We start from the raw sequence: 12399 nt of genomic DNA, 5'->3' as shown, positions 1-12399 counted from the left end.
TCAGCTTGGAAAAGAGAAGACTAAGGGGGGATATGATAGAGGTATATAAAATCATGAGTGATGTTGAGGAAGTGGATAAGGAAAAGTTATTTACTTATTCCCATAATACAAGAACTAGGGGTCACCAAATGAAATTAATAGGCAGCAGTTTTAAAACAAATAAAAGGAAGTTCTTCTTCTCGCAGCGCACAGTCAACTTGTTGTGGAACTCCTTACCTGAGGAGGTTGTGAAGGCTAGGACTATAACAATGTTTAAAAGGGAACTGGATAAATTCATGGTGGCTAAGTCCATAAATGGCTATTAGCTAGGATGGGTAAGAATGGTGTCCCTAGCCTCTGTTCGTCAGAGGATGGAGATGGATGGCAGGAGAGAGATCACTTGATCATTGCCTGTTAGGTTCACTCCCTCTGGGGCACCTGGCATTGGCCACTGTTGGTAGACAGATACTGGGCTAGATGGACCTTTGGTCTGACCCGGTACGGCCGTTCTTATGTTCTTATGTTCCAAGTAAGAAAAGTGAAAAAGCAGAGAACAGAAACGCAATAGAAAGCACAAATACAATGTGAATGCATATTATAATTATTCTTACTTCCAATTAAACTAAAGGGAATTTTTAAATTAAAATATATATACGGTATTCAGTAGCATTTCCTCACTTTCCACCAACATTTCACATTCTTCCGCTAACAAAACCCCTTCACTTCATAATTTTCATCAAAGAAGAAGTCTTTAATTTTTGAAGTATGCTACAGATTTTCCCTGTGCTTATGCTAAATATATGGCATATGGTATGTGAGTGATTTTAGACATTTAGGATGTTCAAATATATAGACAGAACAGTAATGTGACTAGTGAGTTTCAATGTTCACCCTAATCGTAACTGTTCTTGCTAGAATCCTGAATCCAGGTCTCTTAATGCACCATTTCTGAAGTGTTAAAAACTCCCCCAAAACATACATATAGCATATATTGTCTCAAATGAGGAGTGAATTTAATAATTAAAAAGGCCAATATTGTCTTATAAATCCACATTGGCACTGTTTGAAAACAAAGTTTTGCATTTAGCCCATAATGGAGATACATCGTCTTTTCAACCCAGAAAAAAAAAGTAAATTTCCCCAATTTTCCTTAATGATAACCACTCCTATAAATAACATTTCTTTATATAACAGTGTTACAACTGATTATCACTTGGGGTAAGACCCTGCTCCACCCCCAATCCCCTTCTTACTGAAGTGTCACTGTTCTTGCACATGAGAAAGACAGATCATAAAGAGGCTGCACTCTGCAGTTAGTGCTATGGAAAAGTGCTCTAGTAGTCTACAGATGTTCTCACTGTAGCAGCATGGATTGGTACAGAGTTAAGGCCAGGATGTGATGAGGGAGTCTGCAAACAATACTGATCCCCTAGCCCAGTGGTCCCCAACCTTTTTTGTCTGGTAGGCACCAGACGATGAGCCATGGAGGACCATGGCGGCAGACGCGCGTCCACCGAAATTCCGCCAACAAGCGGCAACGTCAATAGGTGTTGCTGCCAAAATGTTGCTGACAAGCAGCGTCATCCAGAGGCTTCACCACTGAAATACCGCTGAAAATCGGCATTTCGGCGACAACACCTCTGGATGATGCAGCTAGTCGGTGGCATTTTGGCGGATGCTCGTCTGCCGTCCAGTATGTGGGTGCACTTAGATGCCCCGGCGGGCACCATGGTGCCCACAGACACCACGTTTGGAACCCCTGCCCTAGCCAATAAATCCCTACATTGTGTGGCTGCTCTGTGCCCTGAATTTAGACTTGGAGAAAATGATTCAATTTTCAATCCCAAAGAATTTGGCCCTTTACATTGCTGATTGAGGAAAAATACCTCTAATGGATGTCCTGGTCTTTTTTTGGAAGGCAGAATTAGGGAATTTTCTCTGCCATAGGGGGAAAAATTCATTCTTTCAAACATTATATTCTTTGTACCAAAGTACAGCTTGGTGCATTTTAATTTGCATACAATTTTTGGTAGATTCAGACCAAATTAAAATGAATGATGTTACATACATCTCCGAAATAGAGATATGCAGGCAAAAGAGGCATGTTATCCCATGTCTTTTGGAGCAGTAAGAAATTGTACAGTTTCTGGAAATATATATTTAAGGCACTATTGGGTCTGTTCCGTGTGGAATTCTCTTCAGACTCAAACTTTGTCTATTAGGGAAAATCTCCAAGAAGAGTGTTTCCCTCCTAAGTCCTGGATATGCATTACTCCAGTTTCTATTAGCTTGTATCAAAAATATCTGACCTTCTGTTGAAGTAACTAACTCTCTCCAGATGATGAGTGGCTGATAGAATCTGATCATTGTTGCCGACAGAATTACAGAGGTATAAGAATCAAGCAATATAACATTTTCCAAAGTGGAATGTATGGGATAAATTGTGAATCCCTTGGCTAATCACACTGTAATCATAGACTCATAGATTTTAAGGCCAGAAGAGACCATCATGATCATCTAGTCTGACCTCCTGCACATTGCAGGCCACAGAACCTTACCCACCCTCTCCTGTAATAAACCAATCCATGGTATTATCATCACAATTTTCAGAGCATTGAGTATTGGCAGTGAAGGATTTCTGGGCAGGACGCCCTTTGATTCCTCTTCCCCTGATGTGGCATCTCTGTATAACAACATTTCTTTTGTCAATACTGTATTTTCCTTTCTACATGAATGTCCATTCACATCAACTGCACAGAGTATGGCAGGACTGTGTATATCTATGAGGCCAGCTTTAACAAAACTATGTACATTATTTCAATATAATAACAGTATTGCACTAGCGTAATCATTGTGTTATCACCTGACCTTCCTCATTAGAGCCCTGGTTCAGCAAAACACTTAGCGCATGCCTATACTACAGACTTCTGGCAGCATAGCTATTGTGATCTCTGACTGACCTAACTGCCAGCAAAAGGGTCTAGTGTAGAAGATTCAATTATACAGTACTGGCAAAACTGCTTTTTCTGGGATAGCTTATTTTGCTCATAGGAGTGCACATCTTTGCTGGAATAGCCATGTCCATACTAGAAGAATTTTGCGGATACAGGATTCCTATACCGGTAAAGCGGTTCTAAAGTAGACTTAGTCATAGGTATGCACTTTTCTTTAAACCCATTACATAGATTCACCCTGCTTAGCTTTGCTGTGCCAAAAGATAAACATATGTTTTAGTGTTTTGCTGAATTAGGGTCTGTGGAACAAATGCTCTTAGGAGAGCCAAATGAGTATAAATGTACACACAAAAGTTAGAAATGTTCCATCTTTTGATAGCAGAAAACCACTATACACCAAAAAAGCAGAAGAAGAAATGCACCACAATTCTGCTTGTGGAAAAAAATAGTCTGCAGAAACAAAGAACTGCATGTGTTCCGTGAGTAAGGGTGCAGCTTAGGAAAATGGATGTTGTGTAAACATGGTCACTCACCAACCACGCTGTATTGACAAACCCTGTGATGTATTTTCTTTATAGCATCCAAGTAAACTACTCCACCTGCTGAGACAGATTCATTGTCAGGCATGAGGACACTTATCTGCTTTGCAGGACTAATTTTAAGCAGGTTTTTGGAGCTACACCTACACTTAATATTGCAAAAGTTAATGTAGAGTGAGGTATGAGCATAGGGAACAAATAAATTGGTTTATTAGTGATAAAGGCAGGTGTCGATATTTTGACAGTTTGTGGAAAAATATTCCCTAGCTCAGGGAAAATATACTAAGATTGTTGCCGTATGAAGAACTCTCAAAATAAATTGATAACAGTATGGAAACAGTCTTAAAACATGGCCGTAGTTGGAGCAAGTTCCATTGTGTTTTGGCTATCTGGCTTTCATGCTTTAGTTCATTAATTTAGTTATAACAAAAATAGATGCTAGCCACACTCAGTGAAAACAAACTAAAGCCATTTTCAGCCACAGATGAATTTTAAACTATATTTATAAAAACATTTGTTAAACTGAGTTAAAGACTTGGGAAGACATGGCCAAAGTTGATTTTTGATTGATTAGCTATGTTTTAAACTATTGACTCTGCACATAGAAAGATTACACTATGATGGTTGCAGGTCATACCATAGATCATTAAGGCCCCAATCCTGTAACACTTGTGCACATTATTAATTTTTTTGGAGTTCAATGGAACTGTTCAGGTGAATAAAGTTAAGCACTTGCATAGGTGCTTGCAGGATAAATACCTGGGTTTGTATTTCAATAATTGTATTTCAGACATTAAAGTTGAATGGCAAAGCTTAAAAGCCAACAAGTCTTCTATACCTGTAGGCACAGTTATGTATCCATAATTATATCTGCAATTAATTGTGTACAAATACTACCATTAATATATGGTGGCATAGATATTTAGATGCCAAAATGTTAATTTTTGCATCTGCAATTCGTTGTGGGCTCAATTTTGTACAAAAAGAAGGACACTTTCAAAATCAGTCCTTAAAGGTTTCAGATTTCCAATAATTAAATTAATAGTTGTTTAGATAAATATTGCCCTTATGTTAATTCACCAGTACAAAAGTAATTTATGTTCTCCTGAGTTGAGGCTGTTGTCTTTACTTTAGGATGGTTGTAGTGTCATATGCTGGTCAAGAGAAATCCAATATCAAAAGGGGCTTTATTTCATTTAAATTTAAGAATTTTGTTTATATTTAGTGGCTATACTTAGCTCTAGGATACACAAACTTTAAAGGTCAGCAGGGAACTATGACTGCACCTTTTGGTCCTTTTGGGTTAATTAACCATCAACATTACTTTTTTGCCAAATTGACAGAGTGAATAACAATATTTTCATAAAATAATTGTTGATAGGTAGTTAGGAGTTGCCAAACTTTTGCATATATGGTCATCAAACTACATTCCAAAAGTATATTTATCCCTCATCTAGCACTATAAGCTTTTGGAGTCTCATTGCGCTGCTTGAATGATTTGTCTGACAATTCTGGTCTCTTGTATCAGTCACTGAGATCTGCAATAAGGCAAGAGCTGCAAGTAGCATCAATAATCATTTCAAAGAGAATCATGGCCTCTAAGAAGCAGACTATCAGCTCTTCATTTATTCCAGTTGTGATCACTTTATGTAATTAGATTGATTTTATTAATAATTTGAGCATGAAAAGTAAAATGTGATAACCACCGGCTTATGTCAAAATCCTGCAAATGTTTAAACATGCCGAAATTACTGCAAAACTCGTGTGAGTAAGATTACAAACATGCTTAAGACTTTGCTGAATCAAGGCCTTATACTGTATTTGTCAGGGACCATTTCTCTATACGAGTAAGCCTTCTTTAATATTTCATGTCTTCTCAATATACTGAATTGCTTGAAACCTTCACAAAAACATACATGTTCCACATGAAACACAGTCAGTCCTGTTAATTTTTCATAAAATTAACTTCAGAGTCAAATAATCCATGGTAAGATCAAGGTCAGACACTCTACTTTGTAGTCAACCCAAGTCTATAATTCCACAGGAGCCTTGGTCCTTCACTTCCTTATTGTTTTATGTTCCACTTCTTGGTAGATAATAGACTCCTGTTTTTTGACAGGATACTTCTGTTCTACAGAGGGGAAAAAATGGTTTTCATCTGGCATTTCAGAAAACATGTCCATCCACACTTAAAAAAACCCAAACCAAGATTGTTAAAGTTATACAAAACTTATGCAAGAGTAAACATTTTCCAATGGAATAATCAATTTGAATGGTATGGGGTTCTCATAACAAAAATTTTGGTGGCCTCAGGGTGGAGCCACCAACTCTTGCTGGTGGCCGCTCTGACAAATTTTCCTAAAATACTTAACTAATTAGGAAAACCAAACAAATATGCACAGAGACACATCCAAATCATTGTAATTGATTTATGTAGGGTGCCTTTTACAGTCTCAATAAAAATCATGTACAGTTGTATTTTGGGGCATCTGGCCCCTGCAGCCTCCCCCATCCACCTCCCATCGCCTCTAGTCCCTGCTAACGTCCCCAGGCTCCCTATTGCTCCTGGGCCCCCTATTGCTCCCAGGCCCTCTGCTCCCCCACATTGCCCTAAGCTCCCTTCTGCAGCCTCGCACCCCAGGCATCCTGCTCCTTGCCTCTGGACCACAGCACCCAGTAAGGCCAGCCCTCCTGAAGTCCCGCCACCCTGTGCTGACGCCAGTCACCAGAGTCCCACAGCTGAAGCTGGGGGCAGAGGGCTGCAGGGAAGAGACACTGCTTTGCTCCCTCCCCCATCTCTACCCAGGAGGCTGTCGTGGCCGCAGGAAAACTCCTTGGTGGCCGCAGTTGAGAAACGCTGGGCTAGAAGAGCCTTTACACTCAATCCTACGGAAGGGGAAAGCACATACCTGTGTTGCTCGACAAAGTGTTCCAGGAAAAAATTGTGACTCGGGAAATCACAATTCCTCTTGTGCTACTCTCCACTGCAGGGTATATGGGGGATAAATGGTAAATTTGTTCATTCCCTTTCCCTTTCCAGGATGCAGCTTGCTTCCCCCTTCATGGGAACAGGTTACCTAAGGCGGTTGTAGAATTCCTGTCCTTGGAGGTACAGTCGAACCCATTTATCTCGACCTCGGTTAACTTGCCAATCCTATTAAGTCGACGTTTTAGAAGTGGAACCGCCAAACTCCCTCTTTGTCTTATCGGTTTCTCATCGGTTATGTCGATTCTTTAATCTCGCCGAACCCTAATATCTCGAGCACAGAAGAGCGCCAAATTTGCCACTAACCGAGGTCGAGATAAATGGGTTCGACTGTAACTCCAGCGGCGGCCCTGCCCGGCTCCTGCCGCATCCCTCCCCGGCCACGCGACTCCTGCCCTAGCCCCGGCTCCCCAGCCGCGCGGTTCCCCAGCCGCCCGGCTCCCCATGTCCCCGACCCACCGTGTCCCCAGCCGCCCGCTCCCCGGCTCCCCAGACGCGCTGTTCCCCAGACGCCCGGCTCCCCGCGTCCCTGGCCGCCCGGCTCCCCACGTCCCCGGCCGCCCGGCTCCCCGGCTCCCCAGCCCCGCGTCCCCAGCCCCGCGGTTCCCCGCGTACCCGCCCGCCCGGCCCCGCTTCCCCGGTCCCCGCTTCGCCGCCCACCCGTCCGCCCGGCCCCGCTTCGCCGGTTCCCCGCTTCCCCGGTCCCCGCCCGCCTGGCCCCGCTTCCCCGGTCCCCGCCCGCCCGCCCGCCCGCCCGCCCCCCGCATACCCGGTCCCCGCTTCGCCTGCCGCCCGCCCGGCCCCCGCCCGGCCCCGCATACCCGGTCCCCACTTCTCCTGCCGCCCGCCCGGCCCCGCTTACCCGGTCCCCGCTTCGCCTGCCGCCCGCCCGCCCGGCCCCGCTTACCCGGTCCCCGCTTCGCCTGCCGCCCGCCCTCCCGGCCCCGCTTACCCGGTCCCCGCTTCGCCTGCCGCCCGGCCCCGCTTACCCGGTCCGCTTCGCCTGCCGCCCGGCCCCGCTTACCCGGTCCGCTTCGCCTGCCGCCCGGCCCGCTTACCGGGTCCCGCTTCTTTGGCTGCCCGGCTCCGGGTCCCCGTCCACGGCCGCCCGGCCCCGCTTCCCCGTCCCGCTTCGCTGGATCCAGCCACGTGCAGGCACCGCGGTAAGGGGGCAGGGAGGGGGTGTTGGAGAGAGGGCAGGGGAGTTCAGGGGTGGGGGGGTGGATAGGGGTTTATCTCGATCATCGGTTATCTCGACGCTTTTTGGCAAACCCCTAGGCCGGCGACATAACAGGGTTCAACTGTATTTAAGAACAGATTAGGCAAATACCTTTCAGGGATGGTCTAGACTGTAGGTATACGTAATCCTGCCTCAGCACATGGGGATGGACTGGATGACCTCTTGAGGTCTGTTCCAGCCCTACATTTCCATGATTCATGCTTGACCAGCTGTGCTTCCCAGCATGTATGGAGAGGCAGAACCATGGCTCCACACATTTATTTCCCTGCCCTTCCTACTTCCCTTCCCCACCCACTTCCTCACAGTGGCAGGTATTGGGCATACCACCTGTGTTCTCTCCCTCTGCCCCCTCCCTGTATCTCAGCCATGATTCAATAAGCCCTAACTCAGTTATGCATCGGGTGGGGCAGGTGTCATGATCTCTGCTTAGGCTGCCTTTTCTGAAACCCTTTTCCAGTCTCCTGAGTGCACCCCTTTCAAGTGACAGGACAATGTTTCTACTTCTCTCAGGGCTGGGATCCCACAATCTAATCATTCCCCGACTGGATCTCTGGGTTACCCTTCCCTGGCTGCCAACCATGTTACCGAGCAGGTTCAACTGGGCTTGGATCCTGCCAGAGTTCTCCTTCAAGTTCCTGTGGTCAGTAATAGTATGCAGTTACACAGAAGCAATTTCTGCAAAACCAAGTATGATTTGGTACAGAAAGCTGTGAGAAGAGGAGTTAAAATAATAAAATATTGTCTTACCTCTGCTTGGCATTCTCCTCAAGCCCCTAGGTAGATATGACAGCCTTGGTGTCCTCTGTTCTCTCTAGCCAACTGCAGACCCTGTCTCTCAAGTCTGCCTGTCATTCTCACTGCATGCCGAGTCTATATCCAGGTCAGCTTCCTGCTGAGCTGATCACGTTCCCTCTCCTTTTCTTCTGGGGGCATCTTTTTAACTCCTCAGGGTCTTTTAATTTTAGCCCTAGCCTTGGGAAGAGAAAAACATTCTAATCTGAATAGTGCCAGCCAGGTAGGTTCTTTCCCCAATGATGGCCCAGCCACTGTTATTTTAACTCCTTTGAAGCAGATACATGAGTGGCTATCTTATCTGTGTCCTTGTTTTACCCTTCCTGGGTTCCTTAACAGCCTCATTTGATTGGACTATGCATTCAGGTAGGTAAGAATATGAAATTGAACAGAAGCATATATACAATAATAATAATAATAATATAATACAGACATTTTCCCAAGTTCACAGGCAGTACTTACTCTTGAATGCTCCCCTCTACAGCCACATTAGACCATCTATAATGAATCATCCAACATATGCCTTGATATACACAAAGGAGCTGAGTTACATGCACTCATGGGCTGTATCCTGTAGTCATTACTGAGAGGGGGAAAACCAAAACTTTTAATTGACTGAATTTGGAATTTTGCCTTATTAAGGTCTTCAGAATTGTGCTCTGTGATAGCGTTCACCTCATCGTTGCTACCCACTGAATATTCCCATAGACTTTGTTGAGAGTTCCACACGTAAAAAAAAAATAGCAGGATCAAGCCTGAAATTTTAAGAAAATGCAGGGGGGGTTTTAAATGCAATTATGAGTTACCTTTCATCGCTGTTAATATAGATTACTTGCATGGTAGTTTAGAACAATTAGCCTGATGATAGGGGTCCATTGTAATGTAAAGGGAACATCTTAAAATATATAACCACAGCTCTGTCCTTGCTCATCTAAGCTATTAAAAGAAATTTTACCATTTAAATGGAAAGCTTGTGGGTCTTTACTTTAAAGCTGTGCCTCATAAACTGTAATCTTCCAGTATAATTAGACTAATTGTTTTAAATTACTATGTGAATAAGGAGTAAGAACCATGGTAAAAAGGCAATAGACTAAATTAAATCCTGGCCTAACTCCACTGACTTCACTGAGTCAGCGTCATCACTGGTGTAATTCCGGTGTTTTTCCCAAAGTGCTAGTTTCTGTGGACACCAAGAGTATGTCTACACTGCAACTAAACACTCGCGGCTGGCCCATGTCAGCTGACTCGAGCTCACAGGGCTTGGGCTATGGGGCTGTTTAATTGCAGTGTAGATGTTTGGGTTCAGACACTGGGACCCAGCCCAAGCCCGAGCCCAAACCTGAACATCTATACCACAACTAAACATCCGCACAGCCTGAGTCCCATGAGCCCATATCAGTTTACATTGGCCAGCTGTGGATGTTTAATTGCAGTGTAGACATACCCCAATAGACCTACATTCTCCCCTGCATTCAGGCTGCTTTGTGCTATGCTGCCAGCACAAGATGACCCTCAAGTTGAATAATATCAGAGGGGTAGCCGTGTTAGTCTGGATCTGTAAAAGCAGCAAAGGCACCTTATCTGTGGCACCTTATAGACTAACAGACGTTTTGGAGCATGAGCTTTCGTGGGTGAATACCCACTTCGTCAGTGCATCCTACGAAGTGCAAGGTAGTGGAGAATCAAGCCCCAAGACTAACTGCAGGCATTATTATAATGATCACTCAGGATTATTACTTGCCAAATGATAACTTGCAGTGATCTCATGATTTAGCAGCTGTATACCCAGGAAGAGGATATGAGCACTGCTACTGCTAATGACATTTTTCTCTTGCTAAAGTGACATAGGAGCTCTTTTCATTCTTAGGGTCCTAGTTTCAAATTCCAGCAAAGACAAATGCTTTTGATAATTTAAGAATTGTATATAGCACAATAGGTGTGCATAGTATTTTAAACAGAGAAAAATAGGATGCAAAAACTTAGTCTAGGAAGTTGAGTACAATGCAGAACATGGGGGCATAATGACATTAGACCAGGGGGAGAAAATACACCCAAAGTTTTAATGGTTGCAGGTTTGGCATAGTATGTCCTGTTAGTTCCTTTTGTGTAGTTTAGAGTAGTATCATGGGAGTGTGGATCATTGTTGGAATGATTCAAAAATAAGTTTGGATTTTTGTTTATTTAGAAGGATCATGATACTAACACCATGTAAACCTCTCTTTGTGCTTGGTGGTCTGATTAGAACATTTCCCATTTGTTCATAAACAAGTTCAGTATTTTTAAGCGAGGGTGAGGTCTGGAAGAAAGTAGAGCAATGATGATATTTTCTGCTATTTCTTAGGGATCATTTTGTATATATGTTTTTTTTCAAACAGAATTCCACTAGTTTAGTGAGTGGCTGACAGTGTACTGTACATGCAAGAGGCTCAGAATCAAGTCATTTCCAAGAATGCAGCCTTCTGGAGTCTTTAATCTGCTATTTCCAAAGAGACATTACATTTTGGCAGCAAGGGTGCTCAATTTATACTGGATACGATTACCAGTTTACTGTGAGAACTGACTATCCCATGAAATTGCAGGTTAAATTCTCTTACAACCTTCTTGCCCTAAACTTAAAAGATATGATTGATGCAAGAAAGAGAGTGGGTCTGCACCACTTCCTCAGGCTTGAGATACAAATCCTCCTTCCCTGCCCTCTGATATCTTACTGATTCTTTCAATATTGTGATACATCAAACTCAAAGTGTCCCACTTCACCAGTTTGACTTGACAAAGGGGCCAACTCCTTAAATCCATTAGCTGCATGTAAATCTGAGCAGCTGCACTATGAGTCATTTCAGGACCAACTAATTGAATAAATGATTGTAATTGTGCTCAGCTGAACTAGCACATCCTCTGTGAAATCCTGGATCTCTTCACAGATAAAGCCATACAAGTTAAGTCAGCTATGGCAAAGGCATAATGTTTAGCCAGTACCTCTACTCCAAGACCCATTTTTGAAATGTGTAGTACAAAGACTCTAGACTACCACAACTGATGTCTACAATTTCCACATATTTTGTTTTCTAGAGTTCAGACAATGACATACAGGGTAAAAATTTTGAAGGTTCTTAAGTCACTTCTGTACTTCTGCAAATCTTACGCCATCTATATACAGAGTGAAAATTTTAAACCCACAGGGAGCTGCATAAGCCTTCCTCAATGCCAAGCTAACATTAGGAAATCTATAGAAGCTATTCTTTAGGGTTTTGGCAAGACTTGGAATGATTTCTATAGTGTTCTAGGGTAACAAACATTCATTTGAATCTTGATGAAGCAAAAAGGGACTCAAAATGGCACATGACTGGCACTTTGGAGTGCTCCATTTCAAATTGTAATGTCCCAATTATCCCTGGCATTGAAATGTTAGTCAAAATTGCACAGCGTGCCTAATGGGTGTCAGTTTTGGGGGTTTTTTTTAAGAGTTGCAGTGACATTAGTGCTGAAAGGTGATAAATTGAATGCTAGCTCTAGTGTCCTCTATTTATGCACAGAATAAGGACAATATGGTTGGCAGCAGATGTCCTCCTGACAATTATTTATATGGCAGTAGTGCTTAAAGGACTTTGTAGGGGATCAGGACACCAAATCAGTGCTTAAGTGGGGAAAGGGGGGGGTCACAAGTGATCACAGACCCAGCCAAAAAACCAAATAAACCCCAACAACTTTAAAAAATTGAAAATCAAACCAGGTCACTAAAGGGTGCCCTTTAAGCCCTGTTTTACCAAACCTGCTGCTCTCAGATTATGATAGATCTCCATTTTTTTCAGATCACTTTAAGTACTGCACCCAATGTACTAGACATTGTACACATATACATAATGAAGAGATGGTCCCTGCTCCAAAGAATTAATAGTCTAAATAAATATG

The sequence above is a fragment of the Mauremys mutica genome, chromosome 3 (assembly GCF_020497125.1).
Source record: "Mauremys mutica isolate MM-2020 ecotype Southern chromosome 3, ASM2049712v1, whole genome shotgun sequence".
In the NCBI taxonomy this organism is placed as follows: Eukaryota; Metazoa; Chordata; order Testudines; family Geoemydidae; genus Mauremys; species Mauremys mutica.
The sequence above is the reverse complement of the archived record's forward strand: the minus strand, read 5'-3'. Positions refer to the sequence as shown.